Here is a 22,820-nt window from a genome sequence, read left to right on the forward strand (position 1 = left end):
CATTCTCAAGTCATAATCAGCTTGAGAATGATCCAGGACGGACCGAAACGTCATCGTCCCTGCACTTTCTAGTGTGTGGTTTGGTCAACATATTTCAGCCAGGTTATTGTGACTCCTCGTCTGCACACGATGTTAGAGTTATGGGTCTATAATGATCTGAGTATGGTTTGGGGGTAGGAACAATGAGACTCTTTGTTCAAGCATCAGGTAATACTCCTTCACTTAAACTCATTCTCTACGACACTAAGAACAAAGGTAACTGCAGAAGGCCTATTGGCCCATACTAGACAGCTCCTATTTACAACCATTAAGACTGATGGATGGCTGGCTGTTGGGGCGTGTCATTAACTTTGTGCTGTATGTTAACTGGGACCAAGTTCTAACTTGATGCTCCCAGATTCACGCTCTAGTCGACTCCGCCACCACACGGTCAAGCCACCACACGGTCAAGCCACCACACGGTCAAGCCACCACACGGTCAAAAAAGTGCGCAGGAGTACCCCAGGTTGCAATTCTTTTGACCATGTCGGGGCGTAGTCGACGAAAAAGTGCGATTCTCGGAGCAGCCAGCACATAGGTTCGAATCCCCATCACGGCTCCTGTGGATTTTCGCATAGATATATCACGATAATATGATCTCTCTGTGTAATAATACTAATTTTGATTTACAAGAAGGTACAATGGGTGTGTGAGATTATATAAGATTGATATTAGTATATTCTTTCAAAGCCACTAACACGCATAACGTTACGGGTCCTTAATCAATCGATTGCTTTCTTACGCAACACATTAAGGAACCAACACGGAAAATAATATTTTAGATTTAGTGTTAACTAACAGGGAAACACAAATTAAGGACATCGAAATAGGGAGTGAGCTAGGGAACAGTGATCACAAAGTAATCAGATTTAGCATAGAATGGAATAGACCTGTAGGAGAAAATTCTGTTAAAGTGCCAGATTTTTGGAAAGTTGCTAATGTGATACCACTTTTTAAGAAAGGAGATAGATCACTTGCGTCTAACTATCGACCAATTAGCCTAACGTCTATTGTGGGAAAGTTACTCGAATCTATAATAGCAAATAAAAATTCGTCTTCATCTTGAAAAACATAAATTAATAATTGAGTCGCAACATGGTTTTATAAATGGCCGTTCATGTTTAACAAATTTGTTATCTTTTTATTCCAGCATTGTTGAGGCAGTTGATAGTGGTAAGGATTGTGATGTTGTGTACCTTGACTTTAGCAAAGCTTTTGATACAGTGCCACATGAAAGACTAATTAAAAAAATAGAGGCTCATGGTATTGGGGGTGCTATATTAACTTGGATTAGGGCATGGCTATACCAAAGGAAACAGAGAGTTAGTATAAATGGGGTTAAGTCAGAGTGGGATAATGTTGTTAGTGGAGTACCTCAGGGCTCTGTCCTGGGACCTCTGTTGTTTATAATATATATAAATGATTTAGATTCAGGTTTGAGTAGCAACATCTGCAAATTTGCAGATGATACAAAAATCGGGAGGGAAATTAACACGGAAGAAGACTCACTATCACTTCAAGTTGATCAAAATAGGGTTTTGAAATGGTCAATGGATTGGCAAATGCAGTTTAATGCTGATAAATGTAAAGTTCTGAGGTTAGGTAATGATGATAGAGTTACAAGATACGAGCCAGATGGTGTTGAGATTGCGAAGTCGGATTGCGAAAGGGATCTGGGAGTTATGATTAGTAAGAATTTAAAACAGAAGGATCAATGCATAAATGTTCGTAATAAGGCGAATCGGACACTTGGATTTATTAATCGCAGCGTTAGTAACAAGACACCTGGTGTGGTTCTCAAGCTATATCTTGCTCTAGTTAGGCCCCATTTAGATTATGCAGTTCAGTTTTGGTCGCCATATTATAGAATGGATATAAATTCACTTGAACGTGTCCAGCGTAGGATGACTAAGTTAATTCCCCAAATTAGAAATCTTTCATATGAAGAAAGATTAACAAAGCTTAAGTTGCATTCACTGGAAAGGCGAAGAGTTAGGGGTGACATGATAGAGGTTTACAAGTGGGTGAATGGACATAACAAAGGGGATATTAATAGGGTATTAAAAGTATCAACACATAAGAACATAAGAACATAAGAACAAAGGTAACTGCAGAAGGCCTATTGGCCCATACGAGGCAGCTCCTATTCTATAACCACCCAATCCCACTCATATACTTGTCCAACCCGTGCTTGAAACAATCGAGGGACCCCACCTCCACAATGTTACGCGGCAATTGGTTCCACAAATCAACAACCCTGTTACTGAACCAGTATTTACCCAAGTCTTTCCTAAATCTAAACTTATCCAATTTATACCCATTGTTTCGTGTTCTGTCCTGTGTTGATACTTTTAATACCCTATTAATATCCCCCCGGTTATGTCCATTCATCCACTTATAAACCTCTATCATGTCACCCCTAACTCTTCGCCTTTCCAGTGAATGCAACTTAAGCTTTGTTAATCTTTCTTCTTATGAAAGATTTCTAATTTGGGGAATTAACTTAGTCATCCTACGCTGGACACGTTCAAGTGAATTTATATCCATTCTATAATATGGCGACCAAAACTGAACTACATAATCTAAATGGGGCCTAACTAGAGCAAGATATAGCTTAAGAACCACACCAGGTGTCTTGTTACTAACGCTGCGATTAATAAATCCAAGTGTCCGATTTGCCTTATTACGAACATTTATGCATTGATCCTTTTGTTTTAAATTCTTACTAATCATAACTCCCAGATCCCTTTCGCAATCCGACTTCGCAATCACAACACCATCTAGCTCGTATCTTGTAACTCTATCATCATTACCTAACCTCAGAACTTTACATTTATCAGCATTAAACTGCATCTGCCAATCCTTTGCCCATTTCAAAACCCTATCTACATCAACTTGAAGTGATAGTGAGTCCTCCTCCGAATTAATTTCCCTACCGATTTTCGTATCATCGGCAAATTTGGAAATGTTGCTACTCAAACCTGAATCTAAATCATTTATATATATTATAAACAACAGAGGTCCCAGGACAGAGCCTTGAAGCACTCCACTTACAACATTTTCCCACTCTGACTTGATTCCATTTATACTAACTCTTTGTTTCCTTTGGTATAGCCATGCCCTAATCCAGCTTAATATAGCACCCCCAATACCATGAGACTCTATCTTTTTAATCAGTCTTTCATGTGGCACTGTATCAAAAGCTTTGCTAAAGTCAAGGTATACAACATCGCAATCCTTACCACTATCAACTGCCTCAACAATGCTAGAATAAAAAGATAACAAATTTGTTAAACATGAACGGCCATTTATAAAACCATGTTGCGACTCAATTATTAATTTATGTTTTTCAAGATGAAGACGAATTTTATTTGCTATTATAGATTCGAGTAACTTTCCCACAATAGACGTTAGGCTAATTGGTCGATAGTTAGACACAAGTGATCTATCTCCTTTCTTAAAAACTGGTATCACATTAGCAACTTTCCAAAACTCTGGCACTCTGCCTGACTCTATTGATTTATTAAATATGGTTGACAGTGGGTCACAAAGCTCCTCTTTGCATTCTTTAAGCACCCTGGCAAACACTTCATCCGGCCCTGGGGATTTGTTTGGTTTGAGTTTTACTATTTGTTTAAGAACATCCTCCCTGGTAACTGCTAAACTCGTCAACCTGTCCTCGTCCCCACCCACATAGACTTGTTCGGCTGAAGGCATATTGTTAAGTTCCTCTTTAGTAAATACAGATACAAAATATTTATTAAAAATACTACTCATCTCTTCATCACTATCTGTTATTTGACCTGTCTCAGTTTTTAATGGACCTATCCTTTCCCTAGTCTTAGTACGATATAACTGAAAAAACCCTTTAGGATTTGTCTTTGCTTGCCCTGCTATGCGAACTTCATAGTTTCTTTTTGCTTTCCTTATCTCTTTTTTAACATTTCTAACCAGTTGTACGAATTCCTGTTCTAAAGTGACCTCCCCATTTTTAATCCTTTTGTACCAAGCTCTCTTTTTACCTATAAGGTTCTTCAAATTCTTTGTTATCCACTTTGGGTCATTAGTATTCGATCTATTCAATTTGTATGGTATACTACGTTCCTGTGCTTTGTTTAGAATATTCTTAAATAAGTTATATATTGAATCCACATCGAAATCCCCATTTAAGTCACCTATCGCTGGGTTCATGTCTCGCTCCAAGACCGGCCCACACCCCATACCCAAGCCTTTCCAATCAATTTGACCCAAAAAATTTCTTAGGCTATTAAAATCAGCTTTTCGAAAATCTGGCACTTTAACAGAATTTTCTCCTACTGGTCTATTCCATTCTATGCTAAATCTGATTTCTTTGTGATCACTGCTCCCTAGCTCACTCCCTATTTCGATGTCATTAATTTGCGTTTCCCTGTTAGTTAACACTAAATCTAAAATATTATTTTCCCGTGTTGGTTCCTTAATGTGTTGCGTAAGAAAGCAATCGTCAATTAATTCTAGAAAATCTTCTGCTTCACTATTCCCTGTTTTGTTCAACCAGTTTATTCCGCTAAAATTAAAGTCACCCATGACATAAATACTGTAAGATCTAGATGCTCTAGATATTTCATCCCATAGATGCTTTGCTTCCATTCTGTCTAAATTTGGTGGCCTATATATTACTCCTATTATAATATTATTAGCTTTTTCGTTTAATTCTATCCAAATAGTTTCTGTGTGTGGCTCTGTTTTGATTCCCTCTTTGAGACTACATTTCAAATTGTCCCTAACATATATGGCTACTCCACCTCCTCGTCTAATATATCTATCTGTGTGAAATAGTTTAAATCCGTATATTTGATATTCAGCTAATAGTTCTCTATTTTCTACATTCATCCACGTTTCGGTAAGTGCAATAATATCTATTTTTTCTGTGCAGACAAGAGCATTTAATTCGTTAATTTTATTTCTTAGACTTCTACTGTTAGTGTAATATACCCTAAGTGAATTGTTATTTTGCGGACCTTCTCTTTCCCTGATCGTTTTGCCAATTCCTTTCTCCCACAAACACATACTTTTATTACCTCCTTCCTCCAAATCAATTCCCATACCTCTATCTACTAACAGTTTAAACCCAAACAAACACCTCTAACCACTTCTTCCAACGAGTTCGCAACAGCAACAACCCCAGCTCTCGATAGATGCACCCCATCACGAGCATACATTTCATTTCTTCCATAGAAGTGTTCCCAGTTGTCTATGAAAGATATTGCATTTGATTTGCAATATCTTTCCAGCCGGCAATTGACACCAAGTGCCCTCGATATCCATTCATTTCCCACTCCCTTTCTTGGAAGAATGCCACATATATGGTCGCCATATTATAGAATGGATATAAATTCACTTGAACGTGTCCAGCGTAGGATGACTAAGTTAATTCCCCAAATTAGAAATCTTTCATATGAAGAAAGATTAACAAAGCTTAAGTTGCATTCACTGGAAAGGCGAAGAGTTAGGGGTGACATGATAGAGGTTTACAAGTGGATGAATGGACATAACCGGGGGGATATTAATAGGGTATTAAAAGTATCAACACAGGACAGAACACGAAACAATGGATATAAATTGGATAAGTTTAGATTTAGGAAAGACTTGGGTAAATACTGGTTCAGTAACAGGGTTGTTGATTTGTGGAACCAATTGCCGCGTAACATTGTGGAGGTGGGGTCCCTCGATTGTTTCAAGCACGGGTTGGACAAGTATATGAGTGGGATTGGGTGGTTATAGAATAGGAGCTGCCTCGTATGGGCCAATAGGCCTTCTGCAGTTACCTTTGTTCTTATGTTCTTATGTTCTTACATATGATCGGGATTCCTCCCTTGCTCCTAACTAATTCTATGGCTGTTTTATACCTCTGAATCAGTTCCTCACTCCTAACTCGACCAACATCATTTCCTCCCACGCTAATGCAAATAATGGGATTGTTCCCATTACCAGCCATAATATCATTCATGTTGTTTATAATATCACCAATGCCAGCTCCGGGATAGCAAACCCTTAACAGGTTCCCCCTATCTCTAGCACAAAACGCTCTATCCAAATACCTTATCTGGGAATCTCCCACAACTAATGTTTGCTTAGGTACCTTTACTTTCTGAGGGCCATGCCCTCAGAAAGTATATAGCCATGTATAGCCGGTATAGCCGGTATAGCCGGTATATAGCCGGTATATAGCCGGTATATAGCCGGTATAGCCATGCCCTAATCCAGCTTGGTATTGGGGGTGCTATATTAAGCTGGATTAGGGCATGGCTATACCAAAGGAAACAGAGAGTTAGTATAAATGGAATCAAGTCAGAGTGGGAAAATGTTGTAAGTGGAGTGCCTCAAGGCTCTGTCCTGGGACCTCTGTTGTTTATAATATATATAAATGATTTAGATTCAGGTTTGAGTAGCAACATTTGCAAATTTGCCGATGATACGAAAATCGGTAGGGAAATTAATTCGGAGGAGGACTCACTATCACTTCAAGTTGATCTAGATAGGGTTTTGAAATGGTCAAAGGATTGGCAGATGCAGTTTAATGCTGATAAATGTAAAGTTCTGAGGTTAGGTAATGATGATAGAGTTACAAGATACGAGCTAGATGGTGTTGTGATTGCGAAGTCGGATTGCGAAAGGGATCTGGGAGTTATGATTAGTAAGAATTTAAAACAAAAGGATCAATGCATAAATGTTCGTAATAAGGCAAATCGGACACTTGGATTTATTAATCGCAGCGTTAGTAACAAGACACCTGGTGTGGTTCTCAAGCTATATCTTGCTCTAGTTAGGCCCCATTTAGATTATGCAGTTCAGTTTTGGTCGCCATATTATAGAATGGATATAAATTCACTTGAACGTGTCCAGCGTAGGATGACTAAGTTAATTCCCCAAATTAGAAATCTTTCATATGAAGAAAGATTAACAAAGCTTAAGTTGCATTCACTGGAAAGGCGAAGAGTTAGGGGTGACATGATAGAGGTTTACAAGTGGATGAATGGACATAACCGGGGGGATATTAATAGGGTATTAAAAGTATCAACACAGGACAGAACACGAAACAATGGATATAAATTGGATAAGTTTAGATTTAGGAAAGACTTGGGTAAATACTGGTTCAGTAACAGGGTTGTTGATTTGTGGAACCAATTGCCGCGTAACATTGTGGAGGTGGGGTCCCTCGATTGTTTCAAGCACGGGTTGGACAAGTATATGAGTGGGATTGGGTGGTTATAGAATAGGAGCTGCCTCGTATGGGCCAATAGGCCTTCTGCAGTTACCTTTGTTCTTATGTTCTTCTTCTTATGTTCTTAGGGGCCTGCGCTTCCTTTCTCTTCGTTGCTTTCCCTTTTGCGCGATCCGCAGTCTCGCCACAGCACTCGTCCTCCAAAACGTCAAATGAATTAGAAGTTGCTATGGCGTTTGAAGGCGGCTTTATCAAAGTCTTCTTAAGGCCCCTGTCTTTCACAACTCCTGGGAAATAGGGTTTTGAAATGGTCAAAAGATTGGCAGATGCAGTTTAATGCTGATAAATGTAAAGTTCTGAGGCTACGTAATAAGAACATAAGAACATAAGAACAAAGGTAACTGCAGAAGGCCTATTGGCCCATACGAGGCAGCTCCTATTCTATAACCACCCAATCCCACTCATATACTTGTCCAACCCGTGCTTGAAACAATCGAGGGACCCCACCTCCACAATGTTACGCGGCAATTGGTTCCACAAATCAACAACCCTGTTACTGAACCAGTATTTACCCAAGTCTTTCCTAAATCTAAACTTATCCAATTTATATCCATTGTTTCGTGTTCTGTCCTGTGTTGATACTTTTAATACCCTATTAATATCCCCCCGGTTATGTCCATTCATCCACTTGTAAACCTCTATCATGTCACCCCTAACTCTTCGCCTTTCCAGTGAATGCAACTTAAGCTTTGTTAATCTTTCTTCATATGAAAGATTTCTAATTTGGGGAATTAACTTAGTCATCCTACGCTGGACACGTTCAAGTGAATTTATATCCATTCTATAATATGGCGACCAAAACTGAACTGCATAATCTAAATGGGGCCTAACTAGAGCAAGATATAGCTTGAGAACCACACCAGGTGTCTTGTTACTAACGCTGCGATTAATAAATCCAAGTGTCCGATTTGCCTTATTACGAACATTTATGCATTGATCCTTTTGTTTTAAATTCTTACTAATCATAACTCCCAGATCCCTTTCGCAATCCGACTTCGCAATCACAACACCATCTAGCTCGTATCTTGTAACTCTATCATCATTACCTAACCTCAGAACTTTACATTTATCAGCATTAAACTGCATCTGCCAATCCTTTGACCATTTCAAAACCCTATCTAGATCAACTTGAAGTGATAGTGAGTCCTCCTCCGAATTAATTTCCCTACCGATTTTCGTATCATCGGCAAATTTGCAAATGTTGCTACTCAAACCTGAATCTAAATCATTTATATATATTATAAACAACAGAGGTCCCAGGACAGAGCCTTGAGGCACTCCACTTACAACATTTTCCCACTCTGACTTGATTCCATTTATACTAACTCTCTGTTTCCTTTGGTATAGCCATGCCCTAATCCAGCTTAATATAGCACCCCCAATACCATGAGACTCTATTTTTTTAATCAGTCTTTCATGTGGCACTGTATCAAAAGCTTTGCTAAAGTCAAGGTATACAACATCGCAATCCTTACCACTATCAACTGCCTCAACAATGCTAGAATAAAAAGATAACAAATTTGTTAAACATGAACGGCCATTTATAAAACCATGTTGCGACTCAATTATTAATTTGTTTTTCAAGATGAAGACGAATTTTATTTGCTATTATAGATTCGAGTAACTTTCCCACAATAGACGTTAGGCTAATTGGTCGATAGTTAGACGCAAGTGATCTATCTCCTTTCTTAAAAACTGGTATCACATTAGCAACTTTCCAAAACTCTGGCACTCTGCCTGACTCTATTGATTTATTAAATATGGTTGACAGTGGGTCACAAAGCTCCTCTTTGCATTCTTTAAGCACCCTAGCAAACACTTCATCCGGCCCTGGGGATTTGTTTGGTTTGAGTTTTACTATTTGTTTAAGAACATCCTCCCTGGTAACTGCTAAACTCGTCAACCTGTCCTCGTCCCCACCCACATAGACTTGTTCGGCTGAAGGCATATTGTTAAGTTCCTCTTTAGTAAATACAGATACAAAATATTTATTAAAAATACTACTCATCTCTTCATCACTATCTGTTATTTGACCTGTCTCAGTTTTTAATGGACCTATCCTTTCCCTAGTCTTAGTACGATATAACTGAAAAAACCCTTTAGGATTTAAGAACATAAGAACAAAGGTAACTGCAGAAGGCCTATTGGCCCATTCGAGGCAGCTCCTATTCTATAACCACCCAATCCCACTCATATACTTGTCCAACCCGCGCTTGAAACACTCGAGGGACCCCACCTCCACCACGTTACGCGGCGTGACTAGAGCAAGATATAAGAACATAAGAAGAACATAAGAACAAAGGTAACTGCAGAAGGCCTATTGGCCCATACGAGGCAGCTCCTATACTATAACCACCCAATCCCACTCATATACTTGTCCAACCCGTGCTTGAAACAATCGAGGGACCCCACCTCCACAATGTTACGCGGCAATTGGTTCCACAAATCAACAACCCTATTACTGAACCAGTATTTACCCAAGTCTTTCCTAAATCTAAACTTATCCAATTTATATCCATTGTTTCGTGTTCTGTCCTGTGTTGATACTTTTAATACCCTATTAATATCCCCCCGGTTATGTCCATTCATCCACTTGTAAACCTCTATCATGTCACCCCTAACTCTTCGCCTTTCCAGTGAATGCAACTTAAGCTTTGTTAATCTTTCTTCATATGAAAGATTTCTAATTTGGGGAATTAACTTAGTCATCCTACGCTGGACACGTTCAAGTGAATTTATATCCATTCTATAATATGGCGACCAAAACTGAACTGCATAATCTAAATGGGGCCTAACTAGAGCAAGATATAGCTTGAGAACCACACCAGGTGTCTTGTTACTAACGCTGCGATTAATAAATCCAAGTGTCCGATTTGCCTTATTACGAACATTTATGCATTGATCCTTTTGTTTTAAATTCTTACTAATCATAACTCCCAGATCCCTTTCGCAATCCGACTTCGCAATCACAACACCATCTAGCTCGTATCTTGTAACTCTATCATCATTACCTAACCTCAGAACTTTACATTTATCAGCATTAAACTGCATCTGCCAATCCTTTGACCATTTCAAAACCCTATCTAGATCAACTTGAAGTGATAGTGAGTCCTCCTCCGAATTAATTTCCCTACCGATTTTCGTATCATCGGCAAATTTGCAAATGTTGCTACTCAAACCTGAATCTAAATCATTTATATATATTATAAACAACAGAGGTCTTTGATTTGAGTCTGAGGGAATCTTTGAGCAAAGATTTGTCTTTGCTTGCCCTGCTATGCGAACTTCATAGTTTCTTTTTGCTTTCCTTATCTCTTTTTTAACATTTCTAACCAGTTGTACGAATTCCTGTTCTAAAGTGACCTCCCCATTTTTAATCCTTTTGTACATAAACATAAAAACATAAAAAAACATGTTTATGTTTGTAAAAAAACATAAACAGTTGAAAAACATAAATTAATAATTGAGTCGCAACATGGTTTTATAAATGACCGTTCATGTTTAACAAATTTGTTATCTTTTTATTCTAGCATTGTTGAGGCAGTTGATAGTGGTAAGGATTGCGATGTTGTGTACCTTGACTTTAGCAAAGCTTTTGATACAGTGCCACATGAAAGACTGATTAAAAAAATAGAGTCTCATGGTATTGGGGGTGCTATATTAAGCTGGATTAGGGCATGGCTATACCAAAGGAAACAGAGAGTTAGTATAAATGGAATCAAGTCAGAGTGGGAAAATGTTGTAAGTGGAGTGCCTCAAGGCTCTGTCCTGGGACCTCTGTTGTTTATAATATATATAAATGATTTAGATTCAGGTTTGAGTAGCAACATTTGCAAATTTGCCGATGATACGAAAATCGGTAGGGAAATTAATTCGGAGGAGGACTCACTATCACTTCAAGTTGATCTAGATAGGGTTTTGAAATGGTCAAAGGATTGGCAGATGCAGTTTAATGCTGATAAATGTAAAGTTCTGAGGTTAGGTAATGATGATAGAGTTACAAGATACGAGCTAGATGGTGTTGTGATTGCGAAGTCGGATTGCGAAAGGGATCTGGGAGTTATGATTAGTAAGAATTTAAAACAAAAGGATCAATGCATAAATGTTCGTAATAAGGCAAATCGGACACTTGGATTTATTAATCGCAGCGTTAGTAACAAGACACCTGGTGTGGTTCTCAAGCTATATCTTGCTCTAGTTAGGCCCCATTTAGATTATGCAGTTCAGTTTTGGTCGCCATATTATAGAATGGATATAAATTCACTTGAACGTGTCCAGCGTAGGATGACTAAGTTAATTCCCCAAATTAGAAATCTTTCATATGAAGAAAGATTAACAAAGCTTAAGTTGCATTCACTGGAAAGGCGAAGAGTTAGGGGTGACATGATAGAGGTTTACAAGTGGATGAATGGACATAACCGGGGGGATATTAACAGGGTATTAAAAGTATCAACACAGGACAGAACACGAAACAATGGATATAAATTGGATAAGTTTAGATTTAGGAAAGACTTGGGTAAATACTGGTTCAGTAACAGGGTTGTTGATTTGTGGAACCAATTGCCGCGTAACATTGTGGAGGTGGGGTCCCTCGATTGTTTCAAGCACGGGTTGGACAAGTATATGAGTGGGATTGGGTGGTTATAGAATAGGAGCTGCCTCGTATGGGCCAATAGGCCTTCTGCAGTTACCTTTGTTCTTATGTTCTTATGTACCAAGCTCTCTTTTTACCTATAAGGTTCTTCAAATTCTTTGTTATCCACTTTGGGTCATTAGTATACGATCTATTCAATTTGTATGGTATACTACGTTCCTGTGCTTTGTTTAGAATATTCTTAAATAAGTTATATATTGAATCCACATCGAAATCCCCATTTAAGTCACCTATCGCTGGGTTCATGTCTCGCTCCAAGACCGGCCCACACCCCATACCCAAGCCTTTCCAATCAATTTGACCCAAAAAATTTCTTAGGCTATTAAAATCAGCTTTTCGAAAATCTGGCACTTTAACAGAATTTTCTCCTACTGGTCTATTCCATTCTATGCTAAATCTGATTTCTTTGTGATCACTGCTCCCTAGCTCACTCCCTATTTCGATGTCATTAATTTGCGTTTCCCTGTTAGTTAACACTAAATCTAAAATATTATTTTCCCGTGTTGGTTCCTTAATGTGTTGCGTAAGAAAGCAATCGTCAATTAATTCTAGAAAATCTTCTGCTTCACTATTCCCTGTTTTGTTCAACCAGTTTATTCCGCTAAAATTAAAGTCACCCATGACATAAATACTGTTAGATGCTCTATCTAGATGCTAGATAGATGATCTAGATCTAGATGCTCTAGATATTTCATCCCATAGATGCTTTGCTTCCATTCTGTCTAAATTTGGTGGCCTATATATTACTCCTATTATAATATTATTAGCTTTTTCGTTTAATTCAATCCAAATAGTTTCTGTGTGTGGCTCTGTTTTGATTCCCTCTTTGAGACTACATTTCAAATTGTCCCTAACATATATGGCTACTCCACCTCCTCGTCTAATATATCTATCTGTGTGAAATAGTTTAAATAAATTTAAATAGTAATGATGATAGATTTACAAGATACGAGCTAGATGGTGTTGAGATTGCGAAGTCGGTTTGCGAAAGGGATCTGGGAGTTATGATTAGTAAGAATTTAAAACAGAAGCATCAATGCATAAATGTTCGTAATAAGGCAAATCGGACACTTGGATTTATTAATCGCAGCGTTAGTAACAAGACACCTGGTGTGGTTCTCAAGCTATATCTTGCTCTAGTTAGGCCCCATTTAGATTATGCAGTTCAGTTTTGGTCGCCATATTATAGAATGGATATAAATTCACTTGAACGTGTCCAGCGTAGGATGACTAAGTTAATTCCCCAAATTAGAAATCTTTCATATGAAGAAAGATTAACAAAGCTTAAGTTGCATTCACTGGAAAGGCGAAGAGTTAGGGGTGACATGATAGAGGTTTACAAGTGGGTGAATGGACATAACAAAGGGGATATTAATAGGGTATTAAAAGTATCAACACAAGACAGAACACGAAACAATGGGTATAAATTGGATAAGTTTAGATTTAGGAAAGACTTGGGTAAATACTGGTTCAGTAACAGGGTTGTTGATTTGTGGAACCAATTGCCGCGTAACGTGGTGGAGGTGGGGTCCCTCGATTGTTTCAAGCATGGGTTGGACATGTATATGAGTGGGATTGGGTGGTTATAAATAGGAGCTGCCTCGTATGGGCCAACAGGCCTTCTGCAGTTACCTTTGTTCTTATGTAACTTAATATAGCACCCCCAATACCATGAGCTTCTATTTTTTTAATCAGTCTTTCATGTGGCACTGTATCAAAAGCTTTGCTAAAGTCAAGGTACACAACATCACAATCCTTACCACTATCAACTGCCTCAACTATGCTGGAATAAAAATATAACAAATTTGTTAAACATGAACGGCCATTTGTAAAACCATGTTGCGACTCATTTATTAATTTATGTTTTTCAAGATGGAGACGAATTGTATTTGCAATTATTGATTCAAGTAACTTTCCCACAATAGACGTTAGGCTAATTGGCCAATAGTTTGACGCAAGTGATCTATCTCCTTTCTTAAAAATTGGTACAACATTAGCTACCTTCCATGACTCTGGCACTCTGCCTGACTATTGATTTATTAAATATGGTAGACAGTGGCTCGGAAAGGGTTTTGAAATGGTCAAAGGATTGGCAGATGCAGTTTAATGCTGATAAATGTAAAGTTCTGAGGTTAGGTTATGATGATAGAGTTACAAGATACGAGCTAGATGGTGTTGTGATTGCGAAGTCGGATTGCGAAAGGGATCTGGGAGTTATGATTAGTAAGAATTTAAAACAAAAGGATCAATGCATAAATGTTCGTAATAAGGCAAATCGGACACTTGGATTTATTAATCGCAGCGTTAGTAACAAGACACCTGGTGTGGTTCTCAAGCTATATCTTGCTCTAGTTAGGCCCCATTTAGATTATGCAGTTCAGTTTTGGTCGCCATATTATAGAATGGATATAAATTCACTTGAACGTGTCCAGCGTAGGATGACTAAGTTAATTCCCCTAATTAGAAATCTTTCATATGAAGAAAGATTAACAAAGCTTAAGTTGCATTCACTGGAAAGGCGAAGAGTTAGGGGTGACATGATAGAGGTTTACAAGTGGATGAATGGACATAACCGGGGGGATATTAATAGGGTATTAAAAGTATCAACACAGGACAGAACACGAAACAATGGATATAAATTGGATAAGTTTAGATTTAGGAAAGACTTGGGTAAATACTGGTTCAGTAACAGGGTTGTTGATTTGTGGAACCAATTGCCGCGTAACATTGTGGAGGTGGGGTCCCTCGATTGTTTCAAGCACGGGTTGGACAAGTATATGAGTGGGATTGGGTGGTTATAGAATAGGAGCTGCCTCGTATGGGCCAATAGGCCTTCTGCAGTTACCTTTGTTCTTATGTTCTTATGTTCTTATGAAAGCTCCTCTTTGCATTCTTTAAGCACCCTGGCAAACACTTCATCCAGCCCTGGGGATTTGTTTGGTTTGAGTTTTTCTAATTGTTTAATTACATCCTCCCTGGTAACTGCTAAACTAGTCAACCACTACACACTTGACCAGACCACACACTACAAGGTGAAGGGACGACGACGTTTCGGTCCGTCCTGGACCGTCCGACGACCATTTTCGGTCCAGGACGGACCGAAACGTCGTCGTCCCTTCACCTTCTAGTGTGTGGTCTGGTCAACATACTTTAGCCACGTTATTGTGACTCCTCGCCTGCACATGTATTTCATTATCTCAAATGGAATGACCTTGGGGGGTGTTCAAGTTCAGGTTCAAGTAAGTTTATTGAGAAAAGGAAGTTACCTGGTTGATACCTGGTACCTGATTGATGGGGTTCTGGGAGTTCTTCTACTCCCCAAGCCCGGCCCGAGGCCAGGCTTGACTTGTGAGAGTTTGGTCCACCAGGCTGTTGCTTGGAGCGGCCCGCAGGCCCACATATACCTGGTTGATGGGGTTCTGGGAGTTCTTCTACTGTCCAAGCCCGGCCCGAGGCCAGGCTTGACTTGTGAGAGTTTGGTCCACCAGGCTGTTGCTTGGAGCGGCCCGCAGGCCCACATATACCTGGTTGATGGGGTTCTGGGAGTTCTTCTACTGTCCAAGCCCGGCCCGAGGCCAGGCTTGACTTGTGAGAGTTTGGTCCACCAGGCTGTTGCTTGGAGCGGCCCGCAGGCCCACATACCCACCACAACCCGGTTGGTCCTGCTACTCTAGCCTCTTGTGATTACATCTCAAAAGGATAGAGTAGCTTAGGCTGTTTCTAACCTCGTCCATATAAGGACCCTCTAGGGGCTCACAAACCCATACAGTACAATTATTAATCATATTCTATATTTAACAATTCTAATGGTAGTCACGTGACATAGTGTGAGATCTCTTATTGATTATGCTGCCACTGTCATGTCTTGTGTTGGTAAAGAGAGACTAAACATGTTGGAGAAGGTACAACATGAAACAATGAGAATAATCCCAAGATTATTATCATGGCCCAAGATATACTAACACTGAGATAATGATTATAGAATTAAACTTACCGAGTATTGGGGATAGATTTTCAGATAAATGAAGCCTCGGCGATTAGACTAATGAGAGGCGAGGGAGCTAATGAATTAATCCTCTCACTTCAAAACCTGGGAAGAAATGTATAATACATGTGAAAGCATAATAAGATGTTCTAATGTTACAAAACATGATGACTTTCATGAATGTCCTTAGTTTCCTACTGGCACTAGGCTATCCTTAGTTTCCTACTGTCACTAGGCTATCCTTAGTTTCCTACTGCCACTAGGCTATCCTTAGTTTCCTACTGTCACTAGGCTATCCTTAGTTTCCTACTGCCACTAGGCTATCCTTAGTTTCCTACTGCCACTAGACTATCCTTAGTTTCCTACTGGCACTAGGCTATCCTTAGTTTCCTACTGGCACTAGGCTATCCTTAGTTTCCTACTGCCACTAGACTATCCTTAGTTTCCTACTGTCACTAGACTATCCTTAGTTTCCTACTGCCACTAGACTATCCTTAGTTTCCTACTGCCACTAGACTATCCTTAGTTTCCTACTGGCACTAGGCTATCCTTAGTTTGCCAAATTAACAATTAACACCATCATGAGAGGAATACAAAGTAGATGCAGTAATTTTCCCTCAATGTTCCAACACTCAGAACTTGGCTGCGGTTTACCAATTCATTGATAATAGACACATCACCTTGTCCACACATTCTACACATTTTAAGTCACTGAGAACCAATATCTCCTTAGCCAGAGACTCCCAACATTTTGACATTTCTTCTTGCTCAGCACTAGTACACGCCCTACTATCATCAAGTGTAACTCTATTCTTAACAATGTCTTTCAACTATTTTTCTTAGGCTATCCTTAGTTTCCTACTGGCACTAGACTATCCTTAGTTTCCTACTGTCACTAGGCTATCCTTAGTTTCCTACTGCCACTAGGCTATCCTTAGTTTCCTACTGTCACTAGGCTATCCTTAGTTTCCTACTGGCACTAGGCTATCCTTAGTTTCTTACTGCCACTAGGCTATCCTTAGTTTCCTACTGGCACTAGGCTATCCTTAGTTTCCTACTGCCACTAGGCTATCCTTAGTTTCCTACTGTCACTAGGCTATCCTTAGTTTCCTACTGGCACTAGGCTATCCTTAGTTTCTTACTGCCACTAGGCTATCCTTAGTTTCCTACTGGCACTAGGCTATCCTTAGTTTCCTACTGGCACTAGGCTATCCTTAGTTTCCTACTGGCACTAGGCTATCCTTAGTTTCCTACTGCCACTAGGCTATCCTTAGTTTCCTACTGCCACTAGGGTATCCTTAGTTTCCTACTGGCACTAGGCTATCCTTAGTTTCCTACTGTCACTAGGCTATCCTTAGTTTCCTACTGCCACTAGGCTATCCTTAGTTTCCTACTGGCACTAGGCTATCCTTAGTTTCCTACTGTCACTAGGCTATCCTTAGTTTCCTACTGCCACTAGGCTATCCTTAGTTTCCTACTGTCACTAGGCTATCCTTAGTTTCCTACTGCCACTAGGCTATCCTTAGTTTCCTACTGCCACTAGACTATCCTTAGTTTCCTACTGGCACTAGGCTATCCTTAGTTTCCTACTGTCACTAGGCTATCCTTAGTTTCCTACTGCCACTAGGCTATCCTTAGTTTCCTACTGCCACTAGGCTATCCTTAGTTTCCTACTGGCACTAGGCTATCCTTAGTTTCCTACTGCCACTAGGCTATCCTTAGTTTCCTACTGCCACGAGGCTATCCTTAGTTTCCTACTGGCACTAGGCTATCCTTAGTTTCCTACTGGCACTAGGCTATCCTTAGTTTCCTACTGCCACTAGACTATCCTTAGTTTCCTACTGGCACTAGGCTATCCTTAGTTTCCTACTGGCTATCCTTAGTTTCCTACTGGCTATCCTTAGTTTCCTACTGGCACTAGGCTATCCTTAGTTTCCTACTGGCACTAGGCTATCCTTAGTTTCCTACTACCACTAGGCTATCCTTAGTTTCCTACTGCCACTAGGCTATCCTTAGTTTCCTACTGCCACTAGGCTATCCTTAGTTTCCTACTGCCACTAGGCTATCCTTAGTTTCCTACTGCCACTAGGCTATCCTTAGTTTCCTACTGGCACTAGGCTATCCTTAGTTTCCTACTGCCACTAGGCTATCCTTAGTTTCCTACTGGCACTAGGCTATCCTTAGTTTCCTACTGGCACTAGGCTATCCTTAATGGTCGCCGAGCCTTTCTCCCAAACGTAGTTCACAGAGACAATTGTTGTCTTCCCAGTGTTTCTTCCTTGTTCCTGCTGTAGGATCTTGCCTTCCTTCAGAGCCTCGTTTACCCTGCTTACGGTTACCGTCTTGGAGTCTCTCACACGGGGCTTCATGGGACATGGAGAGCAACCACCATTGTGGCTGCCTCCACAATTGCAGCGAGATGACAACAAATGTTCTCCTTTGTCAATCCTGACTCTACACTGTCGCGAGTCATGTTTCTTACCACAGTACCGACATCTGGGGACAAATTGACATTTCCATATGTCCCCAGCGAGCACACTTCATGCATGAATGTAGACCACTCTATTTTGCTACTTGCCTGTTGTATCCAAGTCCTTGCACAAAAATTCTTTCTGGCGCCTCGCCCTTTATCAAGGCAACACTCTGGCTTTGTTTTTCACCACGAACACTGTTCCTGTGCAACCCGTTCTCGCAAATTTAATAAGTCAATATTGACTTATTAGTTGCGTGCATAGGTGACATACTAAACATAATAGTTTCCCTTGAAAAGCTTCATAGAAAACACCGACCTTACCTAACCTACTTAGTATGTTAAAATAAGCATCTTATAGCTTCGTAATTACAATTGTTACTTAACCTATTATAGGTATAGGTTAGGTAATAATTGTAATTACGAAGCAATAAGATGCTTATCTTAACATACTAAGTAGGTTAGGTAAGGTCGGTGTTTTCTATGAAGCTTTTCAAGGGAAACTATTATGTTAAGTATGTCACCTATGCACATATTTAATAAGTCAATATTGACTTATTAAATTTGCGAGAAGGGTTGTCCTGTTAGCTCACACAACACCTTCATTGTTGAGAAGAAAATCAGGATCCAAATAAGTTGGATATTTAAGAACTATGACCTTGGTGTAAATCACACCTGCTTCTGGAGTAATCAACACAATATTCTTAAACCCAAACGTCGTTAGGTGTTCCACGGCCTCTTCTGTCCTCTGTTACGTAGAGCCGATTAAGATTAAGCCTACACATTGCATACTCATTATTAAAAGTAAGGCTGACAAGTTCCTGGATACTTAGAGATATATAGCGAAGGTATACCCCAGTTCTCTGTATGCATACAGTGAGTATACTCTTCTCTTGGACTGTGGCCAGAGATTAAGTATACTTACTGATTGGTCAGAGGGTATTGTGGTATGTTTAATAACTCTCCCACGGTTGATTGGTCGTATGAAGCGTCCAGCAATAGACTGGACGTCCAGAGGCAGACCCAAGGTTTGATATTCAACCTCCACAAGCACAATTAGTACTCAAGTACAGCGACCACTTAACAGGAATTGCTATGTTGAGTCATACAGGATATCCCGGCCCGGATGTTTGAGCAGGGCTGTTCCTTGTGAGACAATGATAATAGTCTAATCACTTTACGCTTGTTCGACGCCAACATTACCGAGGCCGCAGGCGCACACTAAGCCTATGGAAAGGTAATTTATTTTTATCTTATTCTAGCCTAGTACCGCCATGGAAAGCCAGGATGCAGCCTCACCGTTGGGGAGGGAAAAACTTACTGCGGTGTGACCCTGGAGGCCGACATTACGTCAAGACATCTTTCCTGCGTGAAGGTGTGGGCGATGACGCGGCAGTGACGTAGTAGTGACGTGTCGGCGGGTGATTGGCTGAGCGCAAGGTCTTGCCAGGGGTCGGCCGGGCGGCTGTGGCTGGCCTGGCAGAACACGTCCACCGCCCGGCGCAGCCACACGCGTTTTCCTTGTCTTGTGAGTGGTGTAGTTTGCTGTCTCAAGGAGGCCCTTGGGCCGTCTTATAAACTTCCTGAACACAAGGAAGTGCAGAAAAGTGTGTATGTGTATACGAAGTGATTGTGACGGAGTATGGATCCCTGTACACGCGTGTGATGTGAAATATTTGAATAGTTGTGTACCTACAATTGTGATTTTTGTAAAGTTACTTAATATTAAGACTTCGGCCTTGATGTAGAGACAGTGGCAGAGTCTTGGGAGACGCAACATGGCTCATAGCGAGGCAAAGTCTGCATTGGATGTGATTATTTCATGTCCTGAGTTAAATATATATTGAAGGACCGTGGTACACTTAGCTGCAAGGTTTGTATGTGTAGCGGGACGGTACGGGGTGGGGGAGGTACGGTACGGGGTGGGGGGAGGTACGATACGCCTGGGCCATGGCGGTACGGGGTGGGGGAGGTACGGTACGCCTGGGCCATGGCGGTACGGGATGTGGAGGTACGGGGTGGGGAGGTACGGTACGCCTGGGCCATGGCGGTACGGGGTGGGGGAGGTACGGTACGCTTGGGCCATGGCGGTACGGGATGTGGAGGTACGGGGTGGGGAGGTACGGTACGGGGTGGGGAGAGGTACGGTACGGGGTGGGGAGAGGTACGGTACGGGGTGGGGAGAGGTACGGTACGCGGTGGGGGGAGGTACGGTACGGGGTGGGGGAGGTACGGTACGGGGTGGGGAGAGGTACGGTACGGGGTGGGGAGAGGTACGGTACGGGGTGGGGAGAGGTACGGTACGGGGTGGGGAGAGGTACGGTACGCGGTGGGGGGAGGTACGGTACGCGGTGGGGGGAGGTACGGTACGGGGTGGGGGAGGTACGGTACGGGGTGGGGGGAGGTACGGTACGCGGTGGGGGGAGGTACGGTACGCGGTGGGGGAGGTACGGTACGCCTGGGCCATGGCGGTACGGGATGTGGAGGTACGGTACGCCTGGGCCATGGCGGTACGGGGTGGGGGAGGTACGGTACGCCTGGGCCATGGCGGTACGGGGTGGGGGAGGTACGGTACGCTTGGGCCATGGCGGTACGGGATGTGGAGGTACGGGGTGGGGAGGTACGGTACGCCTGGGCCATGGCGGTACGGGGTGGGGAGGTACGGTACGCCTGGGCCATGGCGGTACGGGGTAGGGGAGGTACGGTACGCTTGGGCCATGGCGGTACGGGGTAGGGGAGGTACGGTACGCTTGGGCCATGGCGGTACGGGATGTGGAGGTACGGTACGCCTGGGCCCCGGCGGTACGGGGTGGGGAGGTACGGTACGCCTGGGCCATGGCGGTACGGGGTAGGGGAGGTACGGTACGCTTGGGCCATGGCGGTACGGGGTAGGGGAGGTACGGTACGCTTGGGCCATGGCGGTACGGGATGTGGAGGTACGGTACGCCTGGGCCCCGGCGGTACGGGGTGGGGAGGTACGGTACGCCTGGGCCCCGGCGGTACAGGATTTGCTTGTAACCTGTTGATAACGCTGGCGGGATATTATTCCTTCATGGTGTGACCAACAGGCAGCCCCGTGCGTGAGGTAAAGCCCCTCGCTCTTAACTCTTACACTGAACTATATAACATTAACATTAAATCATGGAACCTGGGCTCAGTTTGTCAGGAATTTTGTGGCATTTACAAGGCAAGTGTTGTTAATGTATCAGTGTATCGTATGTGTTAGTTACAAGGTGAAGCTAATTTACAAGATTAGTTTAAAAGGGGGAAAGTTTCATACATTTCCTGAGTATTTTTATACGGGAAAACCTATTTTGTAATTGGTGTTGGAGGCACAAAAACTAGTCCTGGCCGCCAGGAATACGGCGCCTGGCTTGGGGCTGTAGCCCGTGTACGCCAGCCTGGGCCCTCCACACACTGGGGGGCCCGTGTACGCCAGCCTGGGCCCTCCACACACTGGGGGCCCGTGTACGCCAGCCTGGGCCCTCCACACACTGTGGGCCCGTGTACGCCAGCCTGGGCCCTCCACACACTGGGGGCCCGTGTACTCCAGCCTGGGCCCTCCACACACTGTGGGCCCGTGTACTCCAGCCTGGGCCCTCCACACACTGGGGGGGCCCGTGTACTCCAGCCTGGGCCCTCCACACACTGGGGGCCCGTGTACGCCAGCCTGGGCCCTCCACACACTGTGGGCCCGTGTACGCCAGCCTGGGCCCTCCACACAGTGGGGGCCCGTGTACGCCAGCCTCGGCCCTCCACACACTGGGGGGCCCGTGTACGCCAGCCTGGGCCCTCCACACACTGAGGGCCCGTGTACGCCAGCCTGGGCCCTCCACACACTGGGGGCCCGTGTACGCCAGCCTGGGCCCTCCACACACTGGGGGCCCGTGTACGCCAGCCTGGGCCCTCCACACAGTGGGGGCCCGTGTACTCCAGCCTGGGCCCTCCACACACTGGGGAGCCCGTGTACGCCAGCCTGGGCCCTCCACACACTGGGGGCCCGTGTACGCCAGCCTGGGCCCTCCACACACTGGGGGGGCCCGTGTACGCCAGCCTGGGCCCTCCACACACTGGGGGGGCCCGTGTACGCCAGCCTGGGCCCTCCACACACTGGGGGCCCGTGTACGCCAGCCTGGGCCCTCCACACACTGGGGGCCCGTGTACGCCAGCCTGGGCCCTCCACACACTGGGGGCCCGTGTACTCCAGCCTGGGCCCTCCACACAGTGGGGGCCCGTGTACGCCAGCCTGGGCCCTCCACACACTGGGGGGCCCGTGTACGCCAGCCTCGGCCCTCCACACACTGGGGGGCCCGTGTACGCCAGCCTGGGCCCTCCACACACTGGGGGCCCGTGTACTCCAGCCTGGGCCCTCCACACACTGGGGGCCCGTGTACGCCAGCCTGGGCCC

At 43.1% G+C, this 22,820-nt stretch overlaps 1 protein-coding gene across 4 annotated transcripts in view; it reads left to right on the forward strand.

Moving 5' to 3' along the window:
- The first annotated feature begins 19,815 nt into the window (after window positions 1-19,815).
- Window positions 19,816-22,820, forward strand: part of Tsp74F (Tetraspanin 74F) — a 59,743-nt gene continuing 56,738 nt past the window's right edge. Inside the window, exon 1 of one of the 4 annotated variants that reach the window (XM_045758178.2) lies at window positions 19,816-19,940. The gene's annotated coding sequence lies outside the window, so the exon portion shown is untranslated. Of the gene's footprint in view, window positions 20,286-22,820 lie in introns of all 4 variants that reach the window. The other 3 variants (XM_045758181.2, XM_069306524.1, XM_045758180.2) reach the window with 3 other exon arrangements.

The sequence above is a fragment of the Procambarus clarkii genome, chromosome 58 (assembly GCF_040958095.1).
Source record: "Procambarus clarkii isolate CNS0578487 chromosome 58, FALCON_Pclarkii_2.0, whole genome shotgun sequence".
Classification (NCBI taxonomy): Eukaryota; Metazoa; Arthropoda; class Malacostraca; order Decapoda; family Cambaridae; genus Procambarus; species Procambarus clarkii.